This window comes from Carcharhinus amblyrhynchos, unplaced genomic scaffold (genome assembly GCF_965287045.1).
Source record: "Carcharhinus amblyrhynchos unplaced genomic scaffold, sCarAmb.v2.hapA scaffold_38, whole genome shotgun sequence".
In the NCBI taxonomy this organism is placed as follows: domain Eukaryota; kingdom Metazoa; phylum Chordata; class Chondrichthyes; order Carcharhiniformes; family Carcharhinidae; genus Carcharhinus; species Carcharhinus amblyrhynchos.
The window spans coordinates 7,764,900-7,778,415 of NW_027649779.1; the positions used below are offsets into that span (position 1 = coordinate 7,764,900).

The 13,516-nt window shown below is 43.8% G+C and overlaps 6 non-coding genes across 6 annotated transcripts; 4 read left to right on the forward strand and 2 right to left on the reverse strand.

The window, feature by feature from the left end:
• Positions 1–199: 199 nt before the first annotated feature.
• Positions 200–271, reverse strand: trnaq-cug (transfer RNA glutamine (anticodon CUG)). The gene has a single exon. It is a non-coding gene; the product is annotated as a tRNA-Gln (tRNA).
• Positions 272–1,325: 1,054 nt separating this feature from the next.
• On the forward strand, positions 1,326–1,396 carry trnag-gcc (transfer RNA glycine (anticodon GCC)). The gene has a single exon. It is a non-coding gene; the product is annotated as a tRNA-Gly (tRNA).
• Positions 1,397–1,811: 415 nt separating this feature from the next.
• Positions 1,812–1,885, forward strand: trnan-guu (transfer RNA asparagine (anticodon GUU)). The gene has a single exon. It is a non-coding gene; the product is annotated as a tRNA-Asn (tRNA).
• A 10,031-nt stretch (positions 1,886–11,916) lies between these two features.
• Positions 11,917–11,989, reverse strand: trnaf-gaa (transfer RNA phenylalanine (anticodon GAA)). Its single transcript has one exon. It is a non-coding gene; the product is annotated as a tRNA-Phe (tRNA).
• Positions 11,990–12,941: 952 nt separating this feature from the next.
• Positions 12,942–13,012, forward strand: trnag-gcc (transfer RNA glycine (anticodon GCC)). The gene has a single exon. It is a non-coding gene; the product is annotated as a tRNA-Gly (tRNA).
• Positions 13,013–13,442: 430 nt separating this feature from the next.
• Positions 13,443–13,516, forward strand: trnan-guu (transfer RNA asparagine (anticodon GUU)). Its single transcript has one exon. It is a non-coding gene; the product is annotated as a tRNA-Asn (tRNA).

Consider the following 13,516-nt stretch of genomic DNA (forward strand, 5'->3'; position numbering starts at 1 on the left):
AAAAAGTTTGTGTTTACTTGTGAGGGAAAGGTCTATTATTGAGATGTCTTCATTCATTTCCTATCAACCCGAATCGCCGTTGAATTGAGTAACAGCACTTGAACGGGCTGTCAAATTCTCGTCTCGATTCGAATTTGGTGATAAATTTAAACGAAATGCCCTTCCGCCAATCCGTCATCTGTATTTGCAAATTAAAACATAGCTCCGCCGAGATTTGAACTCAGATCGCTGGATTCAGAGTCCAGGGTGCTCACCATTACACCACAGAACCCAATACGTGGGCAGCACCTGAGAATCGTAGAACAATACTTGTGCCAATTTGAACAGCAGGGAGAAATATCAGTCCCGTTGCACAATTCATATTTATATTTCCCTTGCTGGTTCCACCTGTAAAAATGAGTAGGCTACTTTCCACTGCATTAAATTTCACTGTAATTGACCACATTCAAACACCAATGTTTGCATCGAACTGACATAAACCTTACTGCAGTAAATCGACTGAAGAACATCAGCTTATCACAGCTCTGCTTTCATCACACTGGAAGCCAATGTGAAAATATAAACAATTTCAAATCCGAACAGACAGGAAGGAGTGTGTGAGTGCGGACAATTGGCGCTGTGCACATTCGTGTAATCAGTATCTGGGAGAATCAGGCAGATGGGATCCTGGGGGTCTCGAGGTTAGGATTCAGCGCTTTCAGATGTCGCAGACTGGCCTCGATATATGAAGATTTAATGCATTTTTTAACGTCAGAGTAAAAAACTTTGGGGTTTTCCTTTATCCGACTTGCCAAGGACTTCTCGTGCCCCCTACTAGCTCTCCTAAGCCCTATTTTTCAACTCATTCCGAGCTAACTTGTAACCCTATACAGGTATTATCAAGTGTTGAAAGTGGAAGTTTGTCCTGGTGTCGCACTGGGTACCAGCTTTGAAGAAATGTAGTAATTTGAAGCTTTTGCAGAATGGCATGATGCATATTGTAGTGATGAGTTGACTGTAAGAGACAGTGTGCAAATGATTTGAACACGTTTTAACTGTGTTTAGACTGATGTGGTGAAAGCAGAGGCATATTTGGGAGAATGAGGCTGTGTGAGAGGGGGATTGTTGCCGAGTGCTTGTGTTTTGGAGGAAGGGTGAAAGTTTGAGATGCGGTTGTGAATGAAAGGAAGGTGTTGAACAGCATGAGAGGCTTGTGCGATGTTGCGTGTGAGATTTGAGTGAGAGCATTTGTGGGCATTTGGGGAACGAAAGGACAAAGTAAGGAATTACAATGCTGCTGAGTGTGAAGGAAGAAAGAGCATGTGGGGGTGTCCGTAGCAAGAGCAGCATTGGTGGTTCAGTGGTAGAATTCTCGCCTGCCACGCGGGCGGCCCGGGTTCGATTCCCGGCCAATGCAAAGCTTCTTCTTTCTTCGTTCACTCTGGATGTTGAATCGAATCTCCTGCCAATATTGGGGGAAAACAAGGGAAATATTCAATCTTGGAAGTAAATCCTGAGGGAAATAGGTCACAGTATTCGGAAGGAGGTGTAGTTGTGAATGGTGTTACTGATGATTGAGTGGAAAGTATTGCATCTTTGGGCTACTGATGGTTAGTTGAATTCCTGCCTGTGGTAAGAGACATGGATTCATTTTACCTGCCCGTTCACAGGAGAAACACACTCCAGCAGTGCTGCAGGATCAACGGAACTAAAGAGACTTGTATAGAATTGTAAACAGTGCGGTCATGCTGCAGTTCTGGAACAGGTTTTCAGAAATAGAATTGTGGTCACTGACACACTAGTTTAGAATATATTTAACTGCTGTTGTCTCAGTCTCTGTGGCGTAATTGGTCGGCGCGTTCGGCTGTTAACCGAAAGGTTGGTGGTTCGAGACCACCTAGGGACGGGTTTTTGCTATTTTTCTCACTACCAGCATTCACGGGTAAACAGTTGCCTGCTTCAACTCATTGAAAAGTTTGGAACGACGAGAGAGAATTTGGTAGTGTACAAGCTGAGACATTGTATATACCTCTGATTCTGTGCGTTCCCTTGCACCTTTCGAGTTACGAGGATCTCTATATGTCTGCGCCTGAATCTTGGTGTATCTGAATCTCGTGTGCCCCTACATCTGTGTATGCCCCCCTGTTTCTCTGTAGGCTCCAATACGTACATACGTGTGTGTGTGTGTGTGTGTGTGTGCTCCTGTAAATGTCTGATTCTTTCTGCTTTTTTTTAAGACTAAACCGTGAAAATGCCTGTCAAACGAATTGCAGAGGGCAGCAATGTTTACCCACTAAGATTCTGAATTTGATTAACGTCTGACAACTGCTTCCAATGTACAATTTGAAGTTTCAAATAATACCAACTTCAATCTCCAGACATTATCTCCCAATGGGAAATGAAGAACACCCTCTCAAGATTTTCATGTCACTCTGTTCCCCTATTTCAGATTTTCCAATACGATCATCTCTGATTATTCTAAACTCCAGAGCGAACAGACTCATCCCACTGAATCTCCCCTCTCAGGAGAAACACAGAAATCAATCGCCCCACAGCGTCTGTGAAGGGAACAACATCTAAATCTTCCGGCTGGATGAACTGGCCTCGGAGCTGGAGAAGTCAGAGATGTAACACTAACGATAAACTCTGAAGAACATACATGTCAGATACACAACATACATGTCAGATACACACACAGCACACATGTCAAATCATATCACTTTCAAGTTGCGTCCTTTAACTTCCTGCTCTCCACCTCAGACATTTCCCCATTCATCAAAAATCCCCCACCTCAAACCCCATCCTGCTCCTCAACCCACTGATAATGTTACTAGTACCGCCCGCCCCCTCCCCTGGCTAAATTATTAAGAACAAAGGAAAAATACGGTGAATGATGTAAGAGGAGTTTGGAATGCTTGGGAAAGGTGAAGCTAAGAATTGAAAGATGTGATTGATGTAATTGATGACTGAGAGGGATGGATAGAAACTTTGGGGATTCAATGTGAACGTTGAAATCTGAACAAACTGAGACACCAAATAGAAAAGCCATATTCTCTCCACGCATTTTAGGTTACGGAAAGCCCGAATGTACAAATTCACGTGTTAAATATACATCTCCAATCTCGAGTCACTATCTCCCACGGGAAAGAGAAATAGAATTCCTGTGCAGTGACTGCTGACAAAATGGCAAACTGACCAGCCTGGCTCCTGTTGGAAAACTTCAATCCCGACAATTTTGTCCAATATCCACTCTTGAGCAACTGGTTGCCAAGTGCAGACATCCAGCTACTGAATGCAGACACATGAGACCAGCGCTGTGAGTCTCCAGCAGATGGGTGAAACTGGATCACTATAATCATGTTTGCAGTGAAAAAGGTTTTCAGAGTGTTTTTTTAAGGGTAGGAAAAAGTGAATAAAAAGTCGTTTACGCATTTTCCAGTAACTTACGGCGTGGGATGGTTATGAATAGAATACTTACTTTGTTATTCCTGCTAATAAAGATGTCTGTTTTCGGCTAATCATTCCATTACATTCTATTTTATTATTTTAAATACTTGTTCAGAATTCATTTAAAAAAATATTCATAACTGAAGATAAATCTATTTTTGCCCGAATTTTTCAACAATTATTTACTTTTCGGACCCTTCACAAACAAATGTCACCCTTGCTTATATTCTGTTCTATGGGGAAGATTTGCAACCACCTTTGCCAAATAATCCATTCATCCATGAGTCTCTACTCCAATATGTTCAATTCACCATTGCTAAATCCAATAATGAATACTGTGCAAAGGGCGTGGGACTGTTTGGGCTGAGTGTCGAGCTGAGCGGGAGGGTGGAGGTGTGGTGAGGTGGGGTGGAATTGTGAAGAGAGTTCACGGGGGTTGAGTTTTGAGATTCATTTCATTGAGGGAGTTGTGTTGCAGCTGAAGTGAAATGCAAACATTCGCTCAAGTTAACAGAATGGTACAAAACTGGAGGTCAACATGATGTCCAGGCTGGTTCATTAGTATTAGCTGATTTGAATCCGGATTTTTTCTGGACTCAATTCATTTTTTTATTTGTTTTTACAATTTCAATACACGTTTTAATCAGAAATGGTGACACAAAATATGTCTACACTGTGTATGTTTCACTGAGATATTGTTTTGTGCAGAACACAAGGTAAACACACTGTTCTAACGAAAAATCTGTTTATTCTGTAAGTAATTTTACAATTGCAGTAAATGGAGATCTGATCACATTCTTCAGATCCTCTCTGAATTGTGTCTGGGTCACTGCGTAAATGTATGTATTGGTGCAGCAACTCAGAAGTTGGAGCATAAATCCTAATTCCTGCACAAATGCAGGAATATAGAAATGAATTAAGTTTACATTATATAATCGTTGACAAAAGGAGTGGATAAGTAAGACTGACCACAGTAGGATAAAATTTAATGATAGAGCAAATAGTAAGATAATGGATTTTCTTCTCTTCACTGTCTCTGGGTCCTTTGAAGTGTCATACACTTGTGGCTCTGAAGTCTCCTGCGGAATTTGGTCGACCCTAGAATGTGTCTCATGGTGAAAACATTCAGCAACAGAATCAACAAAAAAGGAATGAACGGTGTTAAAATATAATGCAGATTTTCAACTGCTCCCCAGGCTGCAGAAGAGAGGGCATCAAAGTCTACATAACAAAAATGGGGGGTATTCTGAATCGCATATCTATCACCATACATGAAATACCAGAAAATATTCTTTACACTGAATAGCACACTCACAGTTCCGAGAACCACTGTTGCAGTTTTCTCAGTGCAGTATTTTATTTTCAGCTTCTGACAAGTAATAGCCACAAATCGATCAAAGGTGAATGTGACAGTGAACCAGACAGAGCAATCAGTGACTGCATAAAGCAGCACAGCATGGATATTACATATTTTAATGTGGTTAATGATTACAAATTGAAACTTAATGGGAATTTGCCTCAAAATGAGATCGATGATAATGACCAGTAGATCCGCTGCTGACATGGAAATGAGGTAACGTATCACACTTTTGGAAAGACCACACATCCCTCGCGACAGGATAAGAATCGTCAGTACATTCACTGTAAGGAAGAGAAACACAATTTACTCGTATTTTAGACTGGACACAAGAGAAACAATCTCTCAGGATCCTCGGGAACAGCTGAAACATTTTTATTAAATCCACCCCAGAATAGAATGAGTCCACCAATTCTGCTCGAGACAACGTTCACAGCAGAAAAGCCCCGCAATGATGTAGCCGGACGCCACATTCATCAGTTCATAAAATCTCCAATTTGCTGCCTTCTTCAGATTTGTATATGGGGGAGAATGGTGCCAGTAGGTTTGGAGCAAATATTTCTGGTCTGGATGACTCTGCTTTGATTGTGCTGAAGGCTGTGCAGTTGAAAATGTTGAATCAGCTGATTTGGAATTGATTGTGAATCATAGGTGGCATTCTCTGGGTTGCTGCCTAGTACCAGAAGGGCTAGGAATAACGAGATCATGCAGCTGAATGCATGGTTGAGGGATTGGTACAGGGTAGAGGGCTTTACTTTTGTAGACCACTGGGAGGTATTTATGAGAGAAGGGCAACTGTGTAGGAGGGATGGGGAGAATTTGAATGGGAGAGGGACAAGTGTCTTAGCAGGGAGGTTAGCTGGGGTGTTTAGGAATGGTTTAAACTAATAGGGAGGGGGGTGGGGATGTGACTGATAGCTCATTAGACACTGGGGCCGGGAGTGAGTTGGGTGAAAGGAAAATTATCAGGGAGAAGGAGGTTCCGAGGGACACTGGTGGGTTGGACTGTGTCTGTTTCAATGCGAGGAGTGTGACAGGAAAAACGGATGAGCTTAGGGCCTTGATGTTTGTGAGGAAGTTAGATGTGGTGGCAGTAATGGAGACGTGGTTACGAGAAGGTCAGGACTGGCAGCTGAATGTTCCAGGGTATAAGTGTTTTAGGTGTGACAGAGGAGGGTTGAGGAGAGGTGGAGGGGTGGCACTGTTAGTAAAGGAGAACATCACAGCAGTGCAGAGGGAGGAAATATGAAGGAGTTAGGGATTGAGTCGCTGTGGGTGGAGTTGAGGAATAAAAAGGGAGAGATTACGATGCTAGGGGTATACTATAGGCCACCCAACAGCCCGAGGTCAGTGGAGGAAGGTATTTGCAGGTGCAGATAGGTGCAGAAAGAATAAGGTGGTTGTAGTGGGTGACTTTAATCTTTGTGGAGTGGATTGGAAGGGGCCTAGAGCTGGGGGTACGGAGGGAGAGGAGTTTGTAAAATGTGTGTTGGAAGGGTCCCTAGAGCAGTACGTAACTAGCCCGACTAGGGAGGGGGCTATACTGGATTTAGTGTTGGGTAATGAGCCGGGGCAGGTGGTTGAGGTAGAGGTAGGCGAACATGTGGCTAACGGTGACCACAAGTCCGTCTACTTTAGCATAAAAATGGAAAGGGATGAGTGCCGTCCGAAGGGGAGGGTGCTGAACTGGGGGAAGGCGAGCTATAGCCGGATTAGGAGGGAGCTGAAGGACACTGATTGGGAGGGACTGTGAGCTGGCAAGTCCACGGTTGGCAAGTGGGAGGCTTTTAAGGGCAAACTGAAAATGTTGCAGGAAAGGCATGTTCCGGTTAAGCGGAAGGATGGGAAAGGTAGATTAGAGAGCCATGGATTACAGGAGGTATCGAAGACTTGGTCAGGAAGAAGAGGGAGGCGTATGTTAGGTCAAAGCAACTGGGAACGGAGAGTGCGCTGGAGGAATATAGAGAGAGTAGAAGGGAGCTAAAAAAAAAGGGGAGTTAGAAGGGCGAAGAGAGAGCATGAAATGGCTTTGGCTGATAGGATTAAGGAAAATCCAAAAGCATTTTACTCCTATATTAGGAGCAAGAGACTGGTTAGAGGGAAAATTTGTCCTCTTAGGGACAAAGGAGGGGAGTTATGTATCGAGTCGGAGGGAATGGGGGAGATCCTGAATGAATACTTTGCGTCGGTATTCACGAAGGGGAGGGGTTCGGTGTCGTGTAGTGTCTTGGAGGGAGCTGTAGATCAGTGGCAGGAAATATCCATTACGAGGGAGGAAGTGCTAAGGTTTTTAGGTAGCATAAAAACGGATAAAGCTCCGGGGCCTGATGGTATTTATCCCAGGCTGCTGAGGGAGGTGAAAGATGAAATTGCTGGGCCTCTGACGCAAATCTTTGTCTCTTCTTTGGACACTGGTGAGGTCCCAGAAGACTGGAGGGTAGTTAATGTGGTACCGCTGTTTAAAAAAGGTAGTAGGGATAACCCGGGTAATTATAGACCAGTGAGTTTGACATCGGCGGTAGGAAAATTATTGGAAAAAATTTTTAGGGGTAGGATGTATGAGCATTTGGAGCGTTGCAATCTGATTAGGGATACGCAACATGGCTTTGTTAGAGGGAGGTCTTGCCTTACGAATCTGGTAGAATTCTTTGAGGAGGTGACAAAAACGGTTGACGATGGGCGAGCCGTTGATGTCATCTATATGGATTTCAGTAAGGCGCTTGACAAAGTCCCTCATGGTAGGCTGGTAGAAAAAGTTAAGTCACATGGGATACAAGGACAGGTAGCTAGGTGGATTGAAAACTGGCTGGGCAATAGGAGACAGAGTGTAGTTGTCGAGGTGACCATATCGGGCTGGAGGCCAGTCACCAGTGGTGTGCCGCAGGGCTCAGTACTGGGGCCTCTCCTCTTTGTAGTATATATAAACGACTTGGTAGAGAGTGTACATGGTGTGATCAGCAAGTTTGCAGATGACACCAAGATGGCAGGATTGGCAGATACTGAGGAGGAATGTCAGGTGACACAGCAGCATATAGATAGGTTGGTATATTGGGCAGATAGGTGGCAGATGGAATTTAATCCTGACAAATGCGAGGTGATGCATTTTGGAAGGAATAATGCAGAGAGGAGCTACGTGATAAAAGGTAGACCGATTAGGAGTATAGAAATACAGAGGGACCTGGGAGTGCAGGTTCACAAGTCTATGAAGGTGGCGACACAAGTAGAGAAGGTTGTGAGGAAAGCTTATGGAATACCCCTTTATAGGAAGGGGTATAGAGTATAGGAGCTGCCGTCTAATGCTTCAGTTGTACAGAACGTTGGTTAGACCGCATTTGGAATACTGCGTCCAGTTCTGGTCACCTTACTACCGGAAGGACGTGGAGACTCTGGAGAGAGTGCAGAGGAGGTTTACCAGGATGTTACCTGGCATGGAAGGACTGAGTTACGAGGAAAGGTTGGAGAAAGTGGGACTCCTCTCCTTGGAAAGACGGAGATTAAGGGGGGACATGGTAGAGGTATATAAAATACTGAAGGGAATGGGTAGAGTCAATAGTGGTAGGCTGTTCCCTAGATTGGGGGCAATTACGAGAGGTCAAGATCTAAGGGTGAGGGGGGAGAAGTATAATTTGGATATGAGAGGAAGGTTTTTGACGCAGAGGGTCGTGGGGGTATGGAACGCGCTACCGAGTAGGGTGGTGGAGGCAGGCACGTTGGACTTGTTTAAGGTTTACTTCGATAGACACATGAGCGAAACAAGGATGGAGGGTTATAGTAGAGGGTACTAAATAGGGTCAGAGCCTCGGGACGACAACGGAAATGTAGAATTACATGTTAACGTTTTTGTCTTTTTATTCCACAGGTGTTGGTCCACCTTGTTGTCAAACGAGGGGCATGCACACGGTGGGTCGTGCGTGGGCTGCTCTTGGAGGTTCCGGGAGTGGCCTAGTACTTCGTGTCGGTGTGTGTGCTTGATCCTGGACCAGTAGACGGGCGCCGCAACAGCTCAGTGACTATCACTGCTCGCTGTGCAGATACATGGATTTGGGCCTGTGTCTGTGGGAGTTTGCACATTCTCCCTGTGGTTGCGTGGGTTTCCTCCGGGCACTCCGGTTTCCTCCCACACCCCAAAGATGTGCTCTTAGGCTGATTGGTATACCAAATTGACACTATTCTCCCCTGAATCTGGCTAAGTTACGGGTTCCACTCACATACACACAGGGCAGGGTAGGTCTGGGAGGATGCGACGGCACGGGCTCGTTGGGCCGAAGGGCCTGTTTCCCGTGCTGGGTTGTTCTTTGTTCTTTGTTCTTTATAATACTGGAAACCATGTTACATTACGACGACCGTAAAGTGGAAAGATTGAAAGTGAATGTCAGGTAGTGTGAGGAAAGTTGTGTGGCAAGGGGAAGCGTTTCCAGTGCATTCACAGCTACAAATCATAAAGGTTACACAGAATGATATCAATAACTGGGTAACATGGACAAGGACAATGAACACAGAGAAATATGACTTACCAGTGACACCAACTACAGCAAGGATCGGGTAGTAAATCCTTTGGCTATCGTAAAATACCCAAACGATACGAAGCTCAAGTGGTATAATCCAGAACATGGCTCTGAAATTCAATGATCGCTGGCTGTACGAGAGACCACTCCCAGTTAAACAATATTGCATAGACAGTGACAATTCCTATTTATAAATCTTCTAATGTCCCCATTGAAACAATTAAACCGTGTGCTGAGGAACATGAATCACAGTCTCTGAACAAACAAGGTGACTTCATCTTTTCTTGCAAATTACATGGTTACTGTCCTTTTAACTCATGCTAAAAAATCCGAATGAAGGCAAACATTTTGGTTCACGCACTTTGGCAAAAAAGAGGAACATCGATTAACAATGTGTTGCTGAACTGAAGAGAGTTGAAACCATTGTGAATATTGCTGTCACACATTGTCAGCCTTTCCATTTTCCAGCAGATCTCTAAAGATGGATAAGTCAACAGCGGGAACAAAATAGTGAGGCTGAAATCATTTTGTATGCAAGAACATACAACAGAATGGTTGTCAATAAATACTTACATATTAAATGTTCTTCAGTTGAAACACATGAACTGTTTGGTGTTTCCATGCATTCAGGGAAGGCAGAGATGGGCTGAAGGTTATCACTGGGAAAACTGAAGGGCAATTGCTAAAAAAGATCATTTCTCCAAAGGGGGTTATTAGAAAATAGAATATTTAAAATAAATAAACACACAAATGTCTATGATATTTATTAGACATAGAACCATAGAATTCCTACAGTTCAGAAAAAAAGGCCATCTGGTCCAAAGAGTCTGCATCCCACCCAGGTCCTCCCCTCTGCCCTATCCCCGTTAGCTCCACACATTTTCCATGGCTGATCCATATACTCTAAGGGAAAATAACGGGCAATTTTGCATGGCCAATCCAACTAATATGATCTGTTGTAATATAAATGAGGGACGGGTTTTGTGCAGTAATACAGAGACAGAGCCGAATGCACCAGATATCGATACAGCACCTGTACTAATATGAATGCAGACTGGGTCCAGTTCAGTCATTACTGAGAGAGTGTACACAGTATATTACTAACCAGCGTGGTGTTTTCTCATCTAAATAGAGACATGACATACTCAGTTTTGACAAAGACAAGGTCTTTGTGAAGGATAACATGTGAAGGATAAACTTGTATTTGGTGAATAAAAAGTCTGAAATACAATAAAAAGCAGGTGATTCATGAATAAATGAACATTTTAAAGGGCTTTCATCAGCTTCTCTGGTGGTCTATTGGTTAGGATTTGACTTTTTTACTGCCGCAGCCCAGGTTCGATTCCTGGTCAGATAATGTAGATTTATTGCTATGCAACAATCCGGCGTTACTTTCAGGTCAACAACTGTCAGAGTCAGTATGAGGGAGATTTCCTTGTTTGCGTCTGAATTGGAAAAGTCACATGTAAAGAACCAAAAAGAAAATAAGAGAGCGATGGGCTCGAAAGTGCTGATGATACAAAATGCTGATACGGGTTAAAATCTGGCTGTTAATGGGGGAAATTTTATTGTTTCTACCGACATAAATATCTCGCAGATCTGGGTCCAAATCTCTGCTTCAATGACAAGAAAACTTTTAATTAAATAAAATAGTAAACTCTCCCACCTCCAGTGAAGTGGAGGCAGTTTTCACTCAGAAACCAGTAACTGTGAGTTTAACAATGTGTGAAGGAGAAAGACTCAGTTTGAGCGGTGACATTGCGGGAGGAATGGAGTGCTGGAGTTCACCCAGAAAAGCAGCAAAGTTTTAAATCAATGGTGTCCAACGTTGGATGGTCCATTAACGGTGATAATTTAATGTTATTCAGCAGAATCACCACAGGATGGTTTATCACAGATTGATGCTAAAACTTTGAATGGAGTGAACTGCAGTAACATTGAATGCAGTAGAAAGGGCAGCAAGGTAGCACAGTGATTAGCACTGATGTCTCACAGCACCAGGGACTCAGGTCCTTGGGTCACTGTCTGTGCAGAGATTGCACGTTCTCCCCGTGCCTCCGTGGGTTTCCGGTTTCCGATTCAAAGATGCGTGTTTTAGTTTGATTGGCCATGCTAAATTGGTCCTAGTGTCAGAGGGATTAGAAGGGTAAATATGTGGGTTTACGGGGAATAGGGCGTGGGTGGGATTGTTGTGGGTGCGGACTCGATGGGTCCAATGGCCTCCTTCTGGAGGAATCAAAAGAGGTAATGCAAATATACATTGCTTTGGATGAAGCAGCAGGTCAACTAAATGTATTTTCACTGCCATGTAAAAGCGGACCTGACATCAGCACTGAAATGTGATGAGGTTGGAAAAATTCAGGACGTTACATGGCATGTGTGCATAAGGAAACAAAGATAAACCTTCACCTTCCTGAACTTTCATTAACATTGGGAATGTTTAGAAATAGAGGAAGTTTTTTAAAAAGCGAAATCCAACAAGGTGGAAATATAACAACAGGGTGGCAGGGTGGAAATTGCAGTGGGTATTTGGTCTGTTGCAGTTTGTGTTGATTGATGTTTGGAAACAGTGCGAGATAAAATGCAGGACTGTTCAGCAGAGAGCACAGAATACCAGCAAGAGGATCCTGCCGAAAGTCGGGATTGAACCAAGGACCTTTTCAGCTTCAGTCTAACGCTCTCCCAACTGGGCTATTTCGGCTGGCGAGTAGATGGGAAGCTTCCATCTCCCAAATATCTAAGAGAAAAATGATTTCTGCCTATTCGTTAATGCATCATTTTCAGTTGTTCATCTGATTTGCTTTAAACGTCATGAATACTTTTTTTTTTCAAAACTTTAATGCAGTGGGAAACATCATTATTCATTTTGACAGGAGGAACCAGCAGAGTCAATGTAATATCAATTACTGTGGGCAAAAGATGGGCTTCTGGAGCCAGTCTAGTTGTTTCTCCAGTAAACCGGATCTGCTTGCCCTGAGGTCATCACCCTGTTTCTGTAGTACGGTGGTTATCACAAGACCCAGATTAATTCTGTAAATATCTGGGTAGAAATGGGAATGATGGGATGTGTACACAATCCGATTTCAGTTTCAGTTAGAAAAATCAAGCCCATCACCTTAATTCTTGGGCAGGGAAAACAGTCTCACTGTTTGTAATCCTGTTATTTATATCATGATGTGGAGACGCCAGTGTTGGGATTGAAGTGGGTACAGAAAGCATTCTCACAACACCAGGTTAAAGTAAAACAAAATAATTTGAATTACGAGCTTTTGGAGCGCTGCTCCTTCATCAGAGTGTTTAACTCGGCAGTCAGAAATTCACTGTGTGTGTGCTCTCGAAAGGGGCCACTTGCACACACTGCTTTACTCCAGCAAATTGTTCAGTTGGTAATGTTTCTGTTCGTTGTTCTTCACGAAAACGACACAGGACACAAAACTGCATTCAATCTGAGCTGTGAGACCAAAACGCAAATCCACTTTGGCAGCGGTGGGATTCGAACCCACGCCTACGAAGAGACTGGAAGAGGCTTGCGCGATGTTGCGTGTGAGATTTGAGTGAGAGCATTCGTGGAACGAAAGGACAAAGTGAGGAAATGACAATGCTGCTGAGTGTGAAGGGAGAGAGAGCATGTGGGGGCAGTACTAACAAGAGCAACATTGGTGGTTCAGTGGTAGAATTCTCGCCCGCCACGCGGGAGACCCGGGTTCGATTTCCGGCCAATGCAAAGCTTCTTCTTTCTCCGTTCACTCTGTATATTGAAGCGAATCTCCTGCCAAAATTGGGGGAAAACAAGCGAAATATTAAGCCTTGGAGCTAAATCCTGAGGGAAATGGGTCACAATATTCGGAAGGAGGTGCAGTTGTGAATGGTGTTAGTGATGATTGAGTGGAAAGTATTGGATGTTTGGGCTACTGGTGGTTAGTTCCCTTCCCTCCCGTTGAATTCCTGCCTTTGATAAGAGACATGGATTCATTTTACCTGCCCGTTCATCGGAGAAACACACTACAGCAGTGCTGCAGGATCAACGGAACTAAACAGACTTGCACAGAATTGTAAACAGTGCGGTCATGCTGCAGTTCTGGAACAGGTTTTCAGAAATTGAATTGTGGTCATTGACGCACTAGTTTAGAATATATTTAACCTCTGTTGTTTCGGTCTCTGTAGCGCAACTGGTCAGCGCGTTCGGCTGTTAACCAAAAGGTTGGTGGTTCGAGACCACCCAGGGACG